Source organism: Mus musculus, chromosome 2, assembly GCF_000001635.26.
Source record: "Mus musculus strain C57BL/6J chromosome 2, GRCm38.p6 C57BL/6J".
Classification (NCBI taxonomy): domain Eukaryota; kingdom Metazoa; phylum Chordata; class Mammalia; order Rodentia; family Muridae; genus Mus; species Mus musculus.
In genome coordinates, this window is record NC_000068.7 from 9189004 (window position 1) to 9208732 (window position 19729).

The following is a 19729-nucleotide window of genomic DNA, read 5'->3' on the forward strand; positions in this document are numbered from 1 at the left end:
CCTAAGAGAGGGCTGTATGAACACACTTTGAATGGAGTTTGTGTCATGCAGTAGTCATGGTTTGAAAGACTAGGAATAAAGACGAGATGTGGTGCTTAAAGAGATACAAAGTTAGTTTCTCTTTGGCAAGTTACTGGAATTAACCAAAGCTGTGCTTAACCAATGGAAAAGTCTGTGAAGAACCATGAAGATGGTCAAACTCTTTGCAAACCTCCCAAACTATGCATAACATACAACTTATGGTTTTATTAAAGTAGCAAATCAACTACACCTATGTATTTGATCATAGAAGCACCTGTTCACAATCCAAGGAATGCTCATTCTTTCTAACTGATTGCAGGAGAAGTGAGAGTCGGAGTGATCTGAATTAAGAATTCTTAGCCATGAGAAATGTTGCCAAACTCTACCTTTTTTTTTTATGAGATATTTGAAGATATGTGCAGTCTGGCATGTGATGCGTAGTGTTCAGAAACTCTCTTACAGATTCTTCATTGTGATGAATGGAATCTTAGAACAAAGAGTTAACCTAGGATGAGTGTGCCAAGGTTGAGATCCCTGACTGAAGTTACAGATGGCTGTGAGTCATCTGCGTAGCTGCTGGAGTAGCAATAAGAGCCCTTCATCACTGGGCTCTCTATCCCCAGGTATTATTCATTTTCAATTTATTTTAATTTTTACAATTTAAGATGTGTGTATGTTGCAGGGTGAGTATGTGCACATAGGTTTATGGCTCAGAGTCCAGGAGAGGGTGTTGGCTTCCCTGGAACTGGAGTTGCTGGAAGGTTGAGCTGCCTGTGGGAGCTGGGAACTGAACTTGAGTTTTTTGGAAGAGCAGTCAATGCTCTTATCCTCTGAAACAGCTCCCTTCCCCCTAGTAAGGAATTCTTAGGAAATATCCTTTGAGGATTTTTTTCTATTTTTTTTTTAATTTGTTGGGAGTCCTCATCTGTCCATTCATTATAATTTTGTTTCCTTTAGTTCTTTAAAAGTCATATCCTCTCATTCTATCATACTCATTTCCTTAGAGTCTACTTATAGCAATGTATTTTTCTCTTCTATAGAGAGAACAATTTCCAAATACATGACAAATGACTTTTAGTCTCTAGTCTTATTGTAGGTAAATCCTCCAGGAATTTCCAATTGTAGAGACTGTAGAATCTTCATTGGAGTGGATGATTTTGTTCTAGATGGAATTTAATTTCTGAGTATACCCCATGTACTTGAAGATGGTCTTAACTATGCTCGTGTGAATTTGTGTTGACTTTACTTTCATTCCAAAATTCCTTAATTCCTAGACCTTATTCCTGAGGAAAAATAATTCTGAGTGTTCAGTGAGTTCCTAAAGTGTTTGCCAAGCCATTTCAACTTGACAGGACACAGGCTCTCATCTTGACCTGCGCTTTCGTGAGTAATTCTTGACACTTCTGCTGTGGTGCTGAAGTTAAAACCATGACAGTCATCTTAACATTTGAACTACAAATGAAGCACCTGTTGTATCCCTCTCATCTCCTTTGTTTTCCCATGGATGTACAGCACTCTCTAAAGATCTGCTGAACATCTATGCAAATGTTCAAATGAGACCACTATTTCCTTTTTTTTTTTTAATTTCTCACTTTCATTTCCAGATCTCATGGGTATCCTGAATTCTACATTTTGGACACCTTGAGTCCAAATTAAGTTCAAAATTGAACTCTTTCAGTGAGTTCAAAATGATCAGTATGAAGACTGGAGACCAGTCTTAGAGCTATAAATGTTATATTCCAATATGAATCCCCTTTTTAATGACTCGGTCCCCTCACTTTGCCTGCTGTTGATTTCTTTTCAAAACCTTGTAACAGGGGTTTTACATTTTTTTAAATTTTCAGTTATCATCTATTGTCAGCGTAAAGTCATATCATTAACCTTTCTATTCCTGCATTGTTTGGAAAATAATAAATCTGGATGCTATTCTACCCACTACACTTTAATCTTTGTAACTATGATATCAGGTCCTAATGGACATAAGTAAAGCAATATATTATCTCTAGAAAATAAACATCAATCTTATGATGAACCTTCCCTAGAAGGCAGAGTGGGTTCTATAAAGACACATGTGTTTCAGACACACATTTCAGAACTCCAAAATCCAATCAATTGAGAAAGACATATTGGACAAGTAAGGCAATCAGACAACCCCATCATGGGCTGGAAAGATGGCTCCACAGCTAAGAGCACATATTGCCCTTGCAGAGGACCTGACCTGCATTCATTTCCAGAAACCACATCAAGGGGCACATATCCACCTATAAGTTCTGCCCCAGGATTTCAGTGTTGTCTTCCAGCTTCTACAGACACTAACATACCCATACACACACAGAGAGAAACACATAATTTAAAAGCATTAACAATAAATCTCTTAAAAAAAACTTTCTTATTAAATTGCTGTGCTAGCTTGAAACAAAACACTGAATGGAGTATTAGAATATTCCTCTGTATTTACATATTCAAGGAATATGAATCCCCAATTGGTAATATTTCCACAGTAGAAAATATACTATCCCAAAGTTGTATTGTATGTCTTGGATAACTATTTAATCCAATACTGCTTTCAAAAATATATGTTCTATCTCTTGACCCCACTCAGAAAACAAGAGGACTTTTAAATAAACCCAAACATTTCTTAAGGGAAATTTATGTTTGTTTTCATGTAGCTGTACCTGACAGTGAAATGACTACAGAGTGAAATATTCTTAAATATACATACACATAGACAGATACTCATTAACAGGATAACAAAATAAAACTATTATGCCTTAGTTAATGACTACTTCTAATAAAATATTAGAAAGCAAAGTGATTCAATGTAACAGTGGGACTTAGATGATATTTTCATTCTTGAGAATAGCAAATGTTAAGAAATACCAAGAGACATACAAAGTTGTTGCTATCTACTGAGTGGCTTTTCTAATCAGTTACTAAGTTAGAAAGCAATTTATGTTGATTATATCCTTTGAAGTTTGCTTTCTGAAGACATCCAGCTCCTGTCAAAGGTTTGGGAAACTGTTTTATCAAATTGGAATCACTTCATGGGAGAATAACACTATATTTTGTTGTGATTTGTTATCATAGGTCCCCAAGAAGCTGAGATGATAGAATGCATTTTCTACGAGAATATGTTTGCCTTTGCCTAATTTCTATCTTTCCACTCTGTCCATATTCCCACTATGCACTGGAGAAATTTGCTAACTGAGTTCTGTTTGTATCATGTTTATTGACATCTGGTTATCCATCCATAACAAATCCTGTCACCTCAACCCAATTTATATTTTGAGAGAAAAAAATATTATTTATTTAAACAGAAATGGTGATGTGTCGCAGGATTTTCCCTCTCCAATTACATTAGTGCAGAGGAGGTCTGTGATTGGAAAAGAAAAGTGGACCTAAGAGTTACAGAGACAGGGAGTGTCTTCAGGTAGGAGGAGAAAGAAGATGGCTGCAGACGTGAACCCGCATGGTATTTGCCAGACTCAAATAGCTATGATTTCACAAGATTAGAAATATTGGGGTAAAGCTTTTATCATTATCAATTGGCTCTAAAATTACTGTATTGGCATCTTGTAAATTGTGATTTTATTAATACATAAACCTGATTGGTTAATTAAGCTTTAAAAGTCTTGATTTCACGGGGCTACTGGGTATTGTGATATGCAACCTCGAGGTTGGCTGTTCCATTTAGTTACTGGAATCTGTGATCGCTGACTACATGGGTTGATGGCTGAAAAAGTGCTAGCAGCTCCCTGGACAAGAGAGCCAGATGCTGTGGGGGCTAGCTGGAGAGAGTTGATGGCAGCAGGAATGCAGAAGCATGGCCCAGCCCCACAGAAAGATAGCAGGCTCCATTTTATTTTTTATTATTTCCCACAGCAGACATTCTTTCTCTAGCTTCCTCCTTGCACAAATATTCTTTATGCACACATCATAAATGCACATAAATTCGTAAAAGAAAGATAGGAGGTGTTCTTCTAACCTTATTACTTTGGTCTATCATGATATGTAAGATGTTTTGCAGAATACATTTCAAACTCTATTAGAAATGCATACATACGCCCATCCAACCCCCTGGTCTTCTCCGTGTACTTTGTACAGCCTGGCAGACTCACTGATGCAAGCTCTGTGCTTTCCATGTGCTCACCTCTGAAGCTCAAGTAAAGGCTGTAGCTACCAAGCAGGGCTTTCCAGCATTCTGTTTCTACGAGCTAATTGCTGTCTCTGCTCCTTGAAAGGCCACCACAATTGGCTGCTTTACTGAACCATCTTTGATACCAAACTCCCCTTGCTCTTGGAAAGATGACAACTCATGCGCTCCAACCACCAAGAAAGCCAATTCTGAAAGCAAAACTCTTCTCTGCGCAGCCTCTGAACTCCACACCTCTCCTTTCCCATGTCAGGTGACCTGTCAATCAAAGCGCATGTGTATGAAGTGAAGATCTTTGCTTGCAGTTTCAAAGCCAGTTTTCAAGTCATGAAGATAAATGCTTGGCGCACCTCTTGCAATTTGCTGGTGAGTTATGATCTCCATAGGTGGATGCTGCCGGCCTACCAACAGCAGGCTGTGTGTGATCTTTGAAACGGTTATTTCCACAAGAAAGCATCTTCCACATTACCTTCTGGATTGCTGCTTTAAAAAACTCGAAGTCATCTTTGAGAGAGTTGGCTAGAATTTGAAGGTGAGTTTTCTCTGGTACATGAGGACATCAGACCTACTAATTCAGCACATTTAGAAACATGACAACAGTGAGAAATAGAAAAAACCACCAAGGTGCTTTTATATGCTTGAAATGTCTATAGGTTTAATCTTTTCTTTCATTGCTTTACTTTTGGCTGGTGTAAGAATATCCAGGAAAATCACATGGTTCTGAAATCTGGACAAATGAAGTGGAATATTACTACAATCAATTAAGTAATTGTGTGTGCTAGCCCCATGTGTATGGGGAGATCAGAGGGCAATCTGCAGGAGTTAGCTTCCCTTTCCTCCATATGAGTCCCAAGGATCGAACTGAAGTTACAAATGTTGAGAACTCAGCTGAGAATAGCAAAGTGGTGGATCAGCCCTGGTATCTATACCCAACTCTGGAAAAAGAATGAAGAAACGTAGAATAGGAAACAATAGTAGTTGGAGTTTCCCACATGAATGCTCTGTCTAGAAACCTACTATAATGCATTTATGTAAGGTACAAAAGTTGTCCTGTGTTTCTTTTAGCTTTTTTGTCATATTTAGATTTAAAATAAAAAGTAAACTTCAAAATCAAGCAAAATATGCTCTTGCATTTTTAGCTCAAAATTAGCAATCTCTCTCTCTCTCTCCCTCTCATTCACAAAAGAACTAAGAAAAATTCTGGAAATTTTACTATTCTTTAGAATTTGCGAGTTCTTTTCATCTTCAAAGTGCTTTATAGAGATTTCTAATTAGGCTCCTACATGCAGGCTCCTATTCTCACTTGCTAATCGTAAGACAACATACCTGCGCTTCTTACTAGAGCTGAACCAGACATCATCCTTTATCATCACTAAAGAGTGTGGGGAAGTGTCTGTCATAATTTCTACTTAATGAATGACAAATCTGCGTACTTCTTCAAATATGAATCCAGTTGTCAGGGCCCTAATCCTCATTAGCTACATTTGGTCATTATTTATTCAGAGCAGAGATATCTTTTAATGGTAGACTTATCTCCAGTTACATGCACTGGTTTAAGAAGTTGCATTTTTATAACCTTTAATATTATTTTAATGGATTAAATTTTATTTCCTTAGGAAAAACATTTTTATTCTCTTACCTTATTGTCTTAAAAATTACTTTCCTGCTAGTTGCATTTTTCTCTCTGTGTGTGTGCATGTGCGTGTGCATGTGCGCATGTTAGCACGTGTGCACATGCACACATGTACAAATGTATACTGTATGTGTTCACATGCACATGAGTACACGTATAAAGATGTGTGTATGTCTGGGTAGATGAAATGGCTCTCAGGTGCCATTTCTGTTTGTTTAGACAGGACCTCTAACTGGCCTAGAACTCATCAAGTAGAGTAAAGTAGCTTGCTAGGACATGGCTGTCCCTGCCTTCCTTCCATGTGCTGGAATTCCCATGTGGAATTCCACATTGTGACAAGGATTATTATTATTATTATTATTATCATTATCATTATTATTATTATTAGATGTTTTCTTCATTTACATTTCAAATGTTATCCCCTTTCTTGATTTCCCCTCCAAAAGAAAACATCATCCCCCTCTCTCCTTCCCCCTCCCCCTGCCCACCAATTTACCCACTCCCACTTCCTGGCCCTGGCATTCTCCTACACTGGGGCATAGAGTCTTCACAGGACCAAGGACCTCTCCTTCCATTGATGACTGACAATGTCATCCTCTGCTACATGTGCAGCTGGAGCCATGGGTCCCTCCATGTGAACTCTTTCCTGGGCTGTTTAGTCCCTGGAAGCTCTGGGGGTAGTGGTTGGTTCATATTGTTGTTCCTCCCATGGGGTTACAAACTCCTTCAGCTCCTTTCTGTAGCTTCTCCATTGGGAACCCTGTGTCCAGTTCAATGGTTGGCTGAGAGCATCTATCTTGACAACAGGCTTTTTTTTTAATGTGGGTTCTGAAGATACCATTACCAGGAACAATCTTATAGTTAAACAAGCTGGGGTTGTTATTCATTGCACTGAGAGAAAACATTGGGTAACAGGAACAATGGGGTGTTTTGAGAATAGTGCTGTCAGAACAAATTTAAATGCAGCAATCCTCCATCTAGGATGTATCAAGGATTCAAAGTACCAAGGATTCAAACCCATTATATTAAAAGCAGATTCTCTACCATGCTAACTCCAGTATCATTCACTGTAGCCAAGGCAGAGATGCAAATTATTTTTTTTATCAGAGGATGCATAGGCACAGATAATATGGCACCTTTACATAAAGAGCTATTATGCAACCCTTTAAAAGAAGGCAATCAGGGGTAGGGAGATAAACTCATGGGATAAAGCACTTGCTTCATGTGTGAGGACTTGAGTTGGCATCCCCATGGTCCTGTTATCTGAACTTAGTAGTGCATAACCATAACTGCAGTGCTGATACTCATGAGGCTGCTAAGGGAGAATTCCGTAGAAGCTCAAGAGCCAGCTTCTCTTCTACATGCAAGAAGAATGAAAGAAAGAAAGAAAGAAAGAAAGAAAGAAAGAAAGAAAGAAAGAAAGAAAGAAGAGAAGGAAAGAAAGAAAGAAAGAAAGAAAGAAGAGAAGGAAAGAAAGAAAGAAAGAAAGAAAGAAAGAAAGAAAGAAAGAAAGAAAGAAGAGAAGGAAAGAAAGAAAGAAAGAAAGAAAGAAAGAAAGAAAGAAAGAAAGAAAGAAAGGAAGGAAGGAAGGAAGGAAGAAAGAAAGAAAGAAAGAAAGAAAGAAAGAAAGAAAGAAAGAAAGAAGAGAAGGAAAGAAAGAAAGAAAGAAAGAAAGAAAGAAAGAAAGAAAGAAAGAAAGGAAGGAAGGAAGGAAGAAAGAAAGAGGGAGGGAGGGAGGGAGGGAGGAAAGAAGAAAAGAAGAAAGAAAAACAACCACGATGACAACAACAACAAACAACAAACAAACGAAAAAATATCATCAGAGCTCATCCTCTGACCACCATCCAACAAGTAGTAAATTCCATCAGTCATTGATGGACCTGGAAAACACTGTATAATAAGCCAGACACTGAAAAATAAATGCATATCCTTGTCCATGCATGGAATACAAAGCCAACTTATAGAATCAGAAAGTACAGACATGTTTTCAAAGACCTGGGTTAGGGGAATTAAGAGATGAGGATCAAAAGTGACAAATATCAATTAAGATGAGAGAAATAAATAATATGTTCTCATGAAGAGGGACATGTCGCATGCTTGATTCAACCACTCCATTCCATATAGCTATTGCATAAAATTGTTTTGTACACATCATTAGATATAACTGTGATTTGTTACATTTAAATAAATACTACTTCATACTTAAAACTACTTGGTGTAGAATTTGGGCATCCACTGGGTGACTGGAGGTAGGATCTGAGGGAGGACAGACAGACATGCTCAAACAAGTCATTTGTCTTTCATTTTAACAGGCACAGAACGATGCAGCATGTGCTTTCTGTCAGGATTGCACAACTGAACAGCAGAAGTTTGTGGTAGTGATGAAGAGCATGAGTCTCAGAGTCTCTCATTAGGAAAAACTAGAGAGCCGAATGGGAGAAATGCCAATGTTTGGAGTGTTTCAGATAAAGCTATAAAGTGCAGACATTTCTCTGAAGTTTATCTGCGTTCATCTGAACAACCCAAGTCTAGAGATCAGCTTGCAGATCTACCACAGTAATTTCTCTGGCAAGACTTCCAGTGTCTCCCTGTTCCTGACTCTTTCATTGGATCTTACAACCTTGGCTTTGTTTTGTCTTATCCCTGTAATAAAAGGAACATGATGGCACAGTTAAAAGATATATTCAATGGAAACAAATACCAAGATTTTTCCCCTGTAGCAATAAATGGGAATATATCTAAATATTTTTCCAGTAAATATTTCAATGTCCTGCCAGATAAATTGTTTGTTTGTTTGTTTGTTTTTGAAATAAAGAAATTACTGCCTTGAGTATTTGGATTAATTTAAGTAATGAATTTGATAAATAAATCAGATATGTAATAGGAACATGATTATAAAATAATTTCATTAAGAATGTTTTAATGGAAATTTTAATGAAATTTTTAATGAAAATATCAGTATTGTATTGAGGCATAGCATTGGGTTTCTTATGATTATTCAATCCAAACCTCCTTCTCACAACTGATGATAATAAAATCTAATAAAATTCACTTATGCATTACAAGTCAAGATCTTAAGAAATAACTCTAAATTCCGACTTTGGGGCTCCTTCTAAATCCCAAAACTCATTCAAAACTACAATCAACTTTGGCCTAAGATCATTTCTGTGGTTGTGATAAAATACCTGAACAATAACAAACCTAGGGAGAAGGAGCAAATTCATTCGGCTTATGGTTCCAGGCTGTAGTCTATCACTTCTGCGAAGTCAAGGCAGGAACACGAACAGCCAGTTACATCCTTTCTACAATGAAGAGTAGAGAGGAAGTGAACAGGTTGCTAGACTTCTTCACTCTCCACAGTTCTGATAGCCTAGTGAGTGATAGCACCCAAAATATATTCTAGGTCTTGCTACATCAATAAATGATAAAGAAAAGTCTCCAAATACATACCCACAAACCAACCTGACCTACAAATGTCCTCATTAAGACATTTGTCCTCTCTTCCAGATGATCCTATGTAGTATGTCAAATTTACAGTTAAAACTAACCAGAGACCCCAATCCTTATCTCAAAAACAAAAACACATTTAAATATTGCTACATTAATTTAAGTAGCTTTTACAAAGTAGCATTTATATCTTTTTTATTATTTACACTTTATGTATTTTAATACTAATTTAATCTAAATATTAGTCAATTCAATCTTGTAAAGATGTTTTCAATAATGGACTTTATAAATGCTCACAATCAAAATAAGACCTAGTACTATTTAGTGAAATTTAGGTACTCTATCTATATGTAAATTATCACAGTCGATCTAAGAACTAACTCCATAAAGGCATTATAATAATTTTAAGTTTTTGTGGATGGGCACAAGGGATTGAAAAAAATTTAAGGAATTTATATAAGTGCTAGTAGTAACTAAAGGTCATGAGCAAACTCAATTTGTATTTCAAAGAAATGATATTAGCAAGGTTTATTTGAGTTTTAAACTCAAGGTATATCCATTCATTTTCTAAAAATCCAATAAGCAAATAAGTGCCACAAAAATTGGAACACAGAAACAGTAGCCACAGAATGGAAATTAAAGCATTAATTTTCCAGAAGAACCTGCTGTCACTTGAAAAGGAATGTCCCACATAGATTCGTGTGTGTGTGTGTGTGTGTGTGTGTGTGTGTGTGTGTGAGAGTGTATGTGTGTGTGTGTGTGTGTGTGAATACCTGGTCCTCAACTGGTTTTATTCTTGTAGAAGGTTGTGGATGTTTTAGAAGGCAGAGCCACACTGGAAGGAGTATGACCGAAGGCAGACCTTAATGTTTTATAGCCTAGCTTCACTTCCTGTCGCCTAAATGCTTCTTGGAGGCTCAACAAAATCAGCCACCTACCATTACTGCTCTCTCAAGATTCCTATAACTAACAGATCCTCAGGCAGTGATCCAAAATACTCTGTTAGGCTTTTTCTTATTAGAAACGTGGTCACAGCAACAAATAACATTATATGGACTCAACAGGTTACATTTAGAAATATTTATTCATACAAATATGTGTGCAATAAAAATGAATGTGAAAAATAAGAGGCTGTGAATGTGAAGGAGAGCAAAAAGGCATAAATGGAGGTCTTGGGGGATGGAAGGGATGGAAGAGATACTGTAATTAAATTACAATATCAAAGATAGAAGAAGAGAGAGACTCATAGTGGGACCCTTGGGTCTAGCTAAGAATTTACAGCATTAAAAGAAATAGGGTGTCCCAGGGTTAGAAGTTCCAACCACTGGTTGCTTCTGCTGGTGCCAGGCTGCAAGGCATTCCTTAAGACACTGGGATTTGACTCTTGATTTTCACATCACACTAAGATATAAACCACACAGCAAAAGTCAACATGAAAGCTATATTCAGGGTGATTCATTCGGAGCTACTAACAAGCCGGTGGGGATGCTTAAGGAGATAACTAACACACAGAATCTGTCTCTATGATTTACAAAATAAAATTTGATATGCCCTGATGCTGTACACTGCTCGTGTCTCTTCTTCCACACTGAGCTAACTTTTCAGTATCTTTGTGCTTCCCCATACATCTGGTCTCACCTATTCTGTTTATGGCTGGATACTTTAATACCTGTCTCCAGTGAATCTAAAGTTCATCCACAGTGGAGTTCCAGCCTGTGAGGAGAGAAGCCACCGAGCTATCTCCTTCCAGAACCTTCCAGGTTTCACTCTTATTAGTTGGCAGTTTCTAGCAATCCCTTCCTTCTCCTGGGCTTCATTTATTATTACTTTAGTTCATGTATTTTCTTTTCCTTTAGACTATTCACATCTCTTGTCATGGTACTAAATTAAACCAGTCCTTAATGTAGGCCCTAATATTTTACAACCTACTTTTAATAAAGGTTCAACTTCTCCAGCCCAGCAACCAGCAGAGGTAGTGGAAGTAAAGAGTTATTAGGATATGGGGGATGTGAACCTGTTAAGCAATAGTTCTTTGTGAATGAGTTCCATCTTCTTGGGTAGCAGTTCAGTCCCATAGCAAACACCAAGCACAACTTAGCAGCTTCAGAGCAATGCTCTACGGAGGCAGACAACAGGCATGAAACAGCAGCTACAGTCCTATCCTATCAGCAATCAGATACGAGGCAGCTGTAGTTCAATTTTGAAGAAAGCACCAAGCTTGTCATCTGGCCTAAGGTGAGGCCCCAGGAGCGACAAGCTGCCACAGGAAACTCACAAGCAGTTCGTGGGTGTGTTTCTCTCAATGGTGGCATTATCACAAGTTGAGCTCAACAACACTATGTAAGGTGAACCAATACATGTGTGTCTTTATCGAAGAAGAACAAGGAGGACCAAACCAAATCAAAACTCAGTGCCTGCCTCCTACTATCTGCAGGGTCATATTTGAACTCCTTCATCAAGAGTCCTTCCACTGTTTGATTTAGCAAGACATCCTTTCATCTTTCAGGAAAGCAGTCTTTCGTGTGCTGGCTTTTGAAGAACATCCTTTCAGCTGTGTGCCCCAGCCAAACATTATAGGCAGAACTAACTTTCCAAACGAACTAGAGGTGTCCACTTGACCTTAGCTTGAATTCACTGTTGCTTGTCATGTTCTGTGTGCTCACTTTCATAGAAGAAGAACCATATCAAACCTGAAACTACTACCATCAAAATGGAAACACACACACACAAACAACTGTACACCAAGTACCTAAAAGATACTAGCTATAGATATTAATTGTAAATGGCAATGATACCCAACACACTTATTTGTGTTATTTTATGTTTTTCTGACATAAAATATAAGAACTATTTAATATCATCCACCAACACTAAAATTTTACTTCAAACACAGTGGCTATACAAAGTTATTTATTTGAGAAAAGAGCTTATTTGAAAGTTATAAGTGCTAACATGTGGCTTGCAATAAGATGAACTCCCATTAATTGTTATATCTTTATTTTAAATGGTTTATTATGTCCTAGTTATTTACTATGAACTACCTTTCAATGAATGCATGACCCTATTCAGACTAGTCTTCATTATTTTCTTTCATGCTTCCTATTTTTCAGTTTTCCTCTGTTACTGAAGAATCATGGTAGAAAGATAGTTTGTCATTCACCATTAGAATTAAATTGTGTATTCTACCTATGGTGAGTTCATAGTAATTTGGCCATGTAATACAAATTAACTGCTCTCATTTGTTGATCCATAAAGCAAAATAGCTCTGGCCAGTCTCAAAGCTGAGCCTATAAATTAAATTTAAAAATAAGTAATTTTCCCTTTTCATGTTACTTTCTCAATAAACCATGGCAGCCTACCTGCCACATACCCAACTGAGGAGATTATGATCATGGCCCAAATTAAGACATTTACCCCACTCATTTTAGTTTTTCTGAAATGTTTCAGGAACTACAAAGAATAGAGATTCAGAATAATTAGTCTTTATCACTGACATTTGCAAAGAACCAAGATATACCATCTATGTGATCATAAAACACATTTTCACATAGTACTACCGGAGGATCCAGCAATACCTCTCCTGGGCATATATCCAGAAGATATCCCAACCGGTAAGAAGGACACATGCTCCACTATGTTCATAGCAGCCTTATTTATAATAGCCAGAAGCTGGAAAGAACCCAGATGCCCCTCAACAGAGGAGTGGATACAGAAAATGTGGTACATTTACACAATGGAATACTACTCAGCTATTAAAAAATGAATTTATGAAATTCCTAGGCAAATGGATGGACCTGGAGGGCATCATCCTGAGTGAGGTAACCCAATCACAAAGGAACTCACACAATATGTACTCACTGATAAGTGGATATTAGCCCAGAAACTTAGGATACCCAAGATATAAGATACAACTTGCTAAATGCATGAAATTCAAGAAGAAGGAAGACCAAAGTGTGGACACTTTACCCCTTCCTAGAAATGGGAACAAAACACCCATGGAAGGAGTTACAGAGACAAAATTTGGAGCTGTGACAAAAAGATGGACCATCTAGTGATTGCCATATGCAGGGATCCATCCCATAATCAGCTTCCAAACGCTGACACCATTGCACACACTAGCAAAATTTTGCTGAAAGGACCCAGATATAGCTCTCTCTTGTGAGACTATGCCGGGGCCTAGCAAATACAGAATTGGATGATCACAGTCAGCTATTGGATGGGTCACACGACCCCCAATGCAGGAGCTAGAGATATTACCCAAGGAGCTAAAGGGAACTGCAACCCTATAGGTGGAACAACAATATGAACTAACCAGTACCCCGGAGCTCTTGTCTCTAGCTGCATATGCATCAAAAGATGGCCTAGTCGGCCATCACTGCAAAGAGAGGCCCATTGGACTTACCAACTTTAGATGCCCCAGTACAGGGGAACGCCAGAGCCAAAAAGGGGGAGTGGGTGGGTAGGGGATTGGGGGGGTGGATATGGGGGACCTCTGGGATAGCATTGAAAATGTAAATGAGGAAAATGCCTAATAAAAAAATTAAAAAAACAAAAAACAACAAAGAAATATTTTCACATTGCTTCAGGGCCACATGGATATTTTCTTCTAGTTGAAATTCTATAGCAATTTGTTTATAGAACACTAGGTCAAATCTATCCTTGGTGCTTAAGAGATACAAGAAGGAAAACTTAACCTACCCAGTATTGTTAAAAGTAGAACTAAGATCCCAGTAACATACATCTAGAAATGTCAAGTAGACATGTAAAAAAAAAATTTAACTACATCAATACTGATTTGTACAAATGGAGAAATATCTCTATAATTACCTTTTATTTAAAACAGCTTATTCTGACATCATAATTGACTTTTCAGCTTAGCACAGAACTTTATGGCTCCACTTACCATTATGTCAAAGAAATACATGTCTCTTTAAACTAGCAATTAGCTCTTTAGGATGTGAGCACAAATCTTTGTTTGAACAATACTAAATAAAAACGTAACTAGATGTCAATGTTTCATATTACACATGAAGTTTGTGAAGCATAAATATGGGGTGTGAAAAAGCATGTATTTGTGGTGAACACAATTTAAATATCTCCCAGCTTTTCTCTACAGTAATAGGATCAGAAAGCATTTTACTTCCTTTTGGTTTTCTCAATGATATAACCTTGGAAGTCACTTATGAGTTAATAACATAGAAATTTTCATCTCTATTTCTATCCTCTTAATTTTACACAAGAAGATGGGGTCCATAAAATACGGAAAGGGAATTTTGATCTCACATTCTATAGAGTTCACTTTTAAAAAGTTTAAAATGTTTAATACATAAAAGTAAAACCAACAAAATAGAAAAATAAACTGCGAAATTCTATTTCTAGTATTTCAGTATTTTTAAATGATAAGGCCATTCATAGGAGCATAAAACTGGAACTATACATGTAAAGTTTCAGTGAACGTGCTGTTTGGGCTTGTAAGGGGATACTATCTAAATCCCAGATATGTAGATAACAGAAGTTATTATTATGATTTGATCCAGCGCAATGTTTTATGCCTCACGCTCATTATAACTTGTGAGGGAATGGGACTCCTCTCCTCTCAGATTGAAGGCAGATCTACCAAGATGAAATGTCTTGCTCAAGATCATATGGCTAACAATGGGCTTACCATTAGCCTTGTCCCTTGAAAAGAACTTCAAGACTCTTTCCACATTCCACATTCTTCTGAGTTCCTGATAGTCACCAACTAATGATGGAGATCATGTTTTTCAATGTAAGAATTAAGTTCTTTCCTTCAAGACATGGATCGTTTCCCCTTGGCATCAGTGGGGAAATGATGCCAAAATTCCAAGCACAGTGAAATCCACAGTGGATGCTCACGTGTGCACTTCTTTGCATGTGAACTCTGCACAGCTTCTTGTAAATTTCATATCACTTGTAAACTACTTATAAATTGTATTGCATAGAGATATATAGATAATTATACTGTGTCATTCTCTCAATGGACGGATTCAAATGAGAGAATAAATACATAAACCTATGCATTCAGCATATATATATATAACACACTATTTTTCTTTTTTAAAGATTTATTTACTTAAGTAGTGTTTGTGTTTGTGTGTGTGTGTCACCTGAATGCACCTATGTGCACCATTTGCATAACATTCCAGTAAAACTGAGAAGAAAGTATTAGATAGATCCCTTAAGCCCAATAAGCACTATTAACCAGTAAACCATCTTTTGAGCCTCCAGTTATTGTGTTTCCTTTTCCTAAATATTTTCCATTTCCATGGTTGTACTGATAGATATAAACCCCATGCATAAAGACCTGGGACAAGACACTTTACTGTCCACAATCACCAATAATGCTGTGTACATTAAATAATAAGTGAGGCACCTTATTAAGACCATTTTCTTAATCTTTTTCTTACATTTATTTTCTTCTTTTTCTTATTATACATTCATTCGCTCATTCATTCATTCATTCATTCATTCTGTTTCATGCATGAATGCACGGTGGAAGTATATGTCACAGCACACAGATCAGAGAACTTCTTCGAAGAGTTGATTCTCTACTTTCACCCTTCCGTGGTTTCAGAGGATGAATTCAAATCTCTAGACTTCAATGAGCAGCATTTCCTTTACCCTCTGAGCCATCATGGCAGGCTTTGTATTTCTTTTTAAATCAGGCCTGGCAAATAGAGCAGAGAAACCAGAAAGAAAGGCAAGAGATGTGGTAACCGTGGGATCTATTGGATGGACTCAAATGAGAGAATATTCTGAAGTAACTTCAAACATCAAATTTTATGCCCATGTTTAATAATATCCTTCTGTTGTAGTTACTGTGTCATAAGCTTCATACCTCCAAGTAGTCCCCTGTGTTGGGTGGAAATGGAAACTAGTTTCTGAGTTTGAAAAGAACTTTTCAGGGAGTACAACAGCGTGCATTGCCATTAGATGCTCAAAACAAACAAAAGTTAAAAATAATGCAGAGAAAATTAAGAAGTGCAGTTATCAGAATGTGCATCTACCTATGTCAAATTGCAGATTCAACATTCAGGAAAACGATGTCATCATTTAATAGCCCTGCAATAAATCAATTTTGTGAAATCAAAGTGGGATCTCATTGTGTGCAATGTTTTTGCATCAGTTGATGGCAATTGCAATCCTATCAAACTCCAAACGTATGCTGAAGCAGACCCCATGTTAAGCAAGATAAAGTTCACTATTATTTAGTTTTCTACTTAGGGGATTTTTTTAAAAGCAAGCATTTTACACTCAATCTAGATGACCCTCACATCTGTGAGAGGCTGCCAGGAATGCTTCCTTCTAGCCTTCGAGCTCTTTCATTCATTGGTTGTTTATTCATTGTTCATGGGCCCTAGAAGTTTGCATAACTATTTTAGGTCAGAACATGACAAAAGTAGTAAAATTGGTTATGTATATGCCTTTGACCTTTGTCCGTATAAAGGTATTATTTCATTCTAAGCTATACAAGCAATGTGTTTTGATCAAGGTGAAAAAGAGAAAAAATGGTTAACATTGAGGATTTTCCTTCAAACTGCCGCTTGATAAACATAATCTTTCTATACTCTTGCTTCACTGATCGTAAAGACTGGTAGTTAATGGACCTTTATTACAAACTTCCTTTAGTACTCAGCCCAGTAATTAGACAAGAGCACGTTCCATGTCCCCTCAGTCTCTCTCAGTGGCTTTGATCAGAACTTTGCTCAGTGACACACATCTAATAACCACAGTGGCACAAAGTGAACCCTTAAGGCCCTGATTTAGTTCTTAACTCACATCCTTGACCAAATAGGAGTGTAATTACCCATTATGCCAGTTGCAAATAGACTCTGACTTTGCATACAGGTTGGGACAAAAGCAAGGGAAAATACAATAAAGCAGAAAGATAGCACCCCAAAATAAGAAAAACAGAAGAATAGAATCTCAGGTATATGGACCTGGGAGGCTAAACAGCATGACAGCTTAGAGGCAACTACATTTATAGTTATGTACCTTTTTTTTTTACATTGCTTTTAGGTCTTCATTTAATGGGAAAACTAAAGAGCAAAAAGGTGGTCTCTCAATTAGTTGTTGTTGCATCACTAACAGATCTGAATATCAGAACATGTTTAAAATACGCTATAAAGAAGATAATGTTTTTTACAGAGACAATCAAAAGTGGAACTTCCTAAACTAGTTGGAATGCTAACAAGTGAGATTGTATTGAGCAACCTACCAAGATATATAATCTGAAATCACGAGCATTTGAATATAGCTCTTGGCACAGACAGACAATTGAGACCATCACCTGCCCTTACAAATGTAAAGGATAAATGAGTAAATAAATAAACAAACAAATGGAAAAATAAATCGAAAGGATAAAGAAAGAAAAGAGAAGAAAAGAAAACAAAAAAGAGTTCTGGCTTCATTTACTTGCCCAACAATGGAAACCCTGAGGAGAACATGAACAGGGCAATAAAAGTTCCCAAAGACCAGAGTTCTACCTCCGTGCTCTCCTGGTGCAACATTTACCAACCCCTTGGGAAATCTTACTAAATCACAGAGTTTAATTCCACAGGGCAAAGATAGGATTCGAGTTTGAGCAATTCTGCGAGGCATCCAGGTGAGTCCAGTACTTGTTTCTCAGCAACAGTATGAACCAAGGGGCTAGGCAACTCCACAGCCATTTTGGGTTCATTGAGTTTTGTCTTTATTGGTAAATGTAGTCTCTCAATTAGTTGTTGTTGCATCACTAACAGATCTGAATATCAGAACATGTTTAAAATATGCTGTAAAGAAGATAATGTTTTTTACAGAGACAATCAAAAGTGGAACTTCCTAAACATGTGCTTAGCAAGGATGAATGACACATGCCAGAGAGAAGAGGTAACACTTTTGTAGAGGTACAACCCTACACAAAGAACTACAAGCAACTAAAGACTGCTGAAAGTGGAAGAAATATACAGACTAAGCTGGTTTTATTTGTGTAATTAGGAACGTGTCTGTGTGTGTGTGTGTGTGTGTGTGTGTGTGTGTGTGTGTGTGTATAACACTAAGAAATGGAAAAAGAGGGTCTGAATTTGCAAAAAGCAAAATGGAATATTTGGAAGGGTCTGAAGGAAGGAAAGGGAAGGAGAAAACTAAGTAATTATGTTATAATCTCAGAAAAACAAAATGAAATAAATAATTTCAAAAGTAAGAGTTGATGGGATATGTTTTAATCATTACATTCCTATTACTATGGAAGATATAAAACATTATAATTAGTAAAAACTAAACCCTTCCACCATTTTGCCTTCCAGAGGCAACATCAAGATATTCATGTATATTTCTCATGAAAATCAAGTGTTTAAACATTTGAGACTCAGTTATTTTCCTTCTGAAAGATCAGTTTTATCATTCTCGTCTAGGTTTCAACATTCATGTTGTTTTATATATTTTCTCATTTTAAGTATCACAGGGGAAAAAAGGGTCTTTATAATCATTATTTTGTATAACTTACTTTCTATGAGTTTTTATTTTTGTTCATTTTAGGTTTTGAAGGGAGAGGCTGCTATAGAGAAAGGAATTTTCTTCAAAATTCTAAATTTTTCTAGACGTTTAACATTTTGCAGAAACGACTCACTTTGTGATTGCCCTGTGGTGCAAGTTGAGGAGAATCTGAAAGGATTTACCACCTGTATTGGCCTCAGCACAACACTGTTGAAAATAAGTATTCCATGTGAGTTTGTTGTTCTCCCGCTAGCAAAGGCTGTGTAGTCCCTGATTTTTCTTTAGTAACCTAGTTTTGGTTTTAGCTAATGGTGCTGTGGTGCTGTGCTGTTCTTTCAGGGTAAAAGTTCTCATATAAAAAGAACAAAGTTAATAACTTACTCGTGCTGTGACTCAGAGTTCTTTTGCATAATTGAATTTACTGACTCTTATCCTTTCCTCCTCCACACATAGTATTTCCCACCCATCTCCTCCGTCCAGGGACGGTGGGGTGATTATTTCATCATACATAGAAAGTCTATGACCTGATCACTTTTTTGTAGAACCAGCATGGGTTTTCTGATAGTTTCATTTTAAGTAATAAAAAAATGCAATTGGAATTATCTTTAAAAAAAAAAAGAAGTAGAGTTTACTGACAATGTAACTGGGCTAACTCAAAAGAAAAGTTTTCAGTAGCTATAAGGATACAGAATTCAATGAACGCTATCTGTGTTTTCCATTTCTCCATCTCTCATGCAGTCCTTTGTCTGTGCTGATTATCCCGAGCAGACATTTCCCATCTGGACAACTGGCACAGTCTGTAAATGTTCCAGGTTTCTTTGTCTCCTGGAATCTGACAAAGATCATTACAACAGCCAACCTCCAATCACACTCACTGATAGACATGGCCAAACTCACATTAGCGATTGTTGTGATTGAGGGATTCCCTGGGTTAGCCAGGCAGCAGCTGAATCATGTGTCTATCATTAAAGTCATGCAAT

At 37.1% G+C, this 19729-nt stretch overlaps 1 long non-coding RNA gene across 1 annotated transcript; it reads left to right on the plus strand.

Annotated features, from left to right (window-relative positions):
- Positions 1 to 511: 511 nt before the first annotated feature.
- On the plus strand, positions 512 to 8481 carry 1700061F12Rik (RIKEN cDNA 1700061F12 gene). Its single transcript, NR_038180.1, has 4 exons — positions 512 to 644; positions 1296 to 1404; positions 4428 to 4706; positions 8120 to 8481. It is a non-coding gene; the product is annotated as an RIKEN cDNA 1700061F12 gene (long non-coding RNA).
- Positions 8482 to 19729: the final 11248 nt, after the last annotated feature.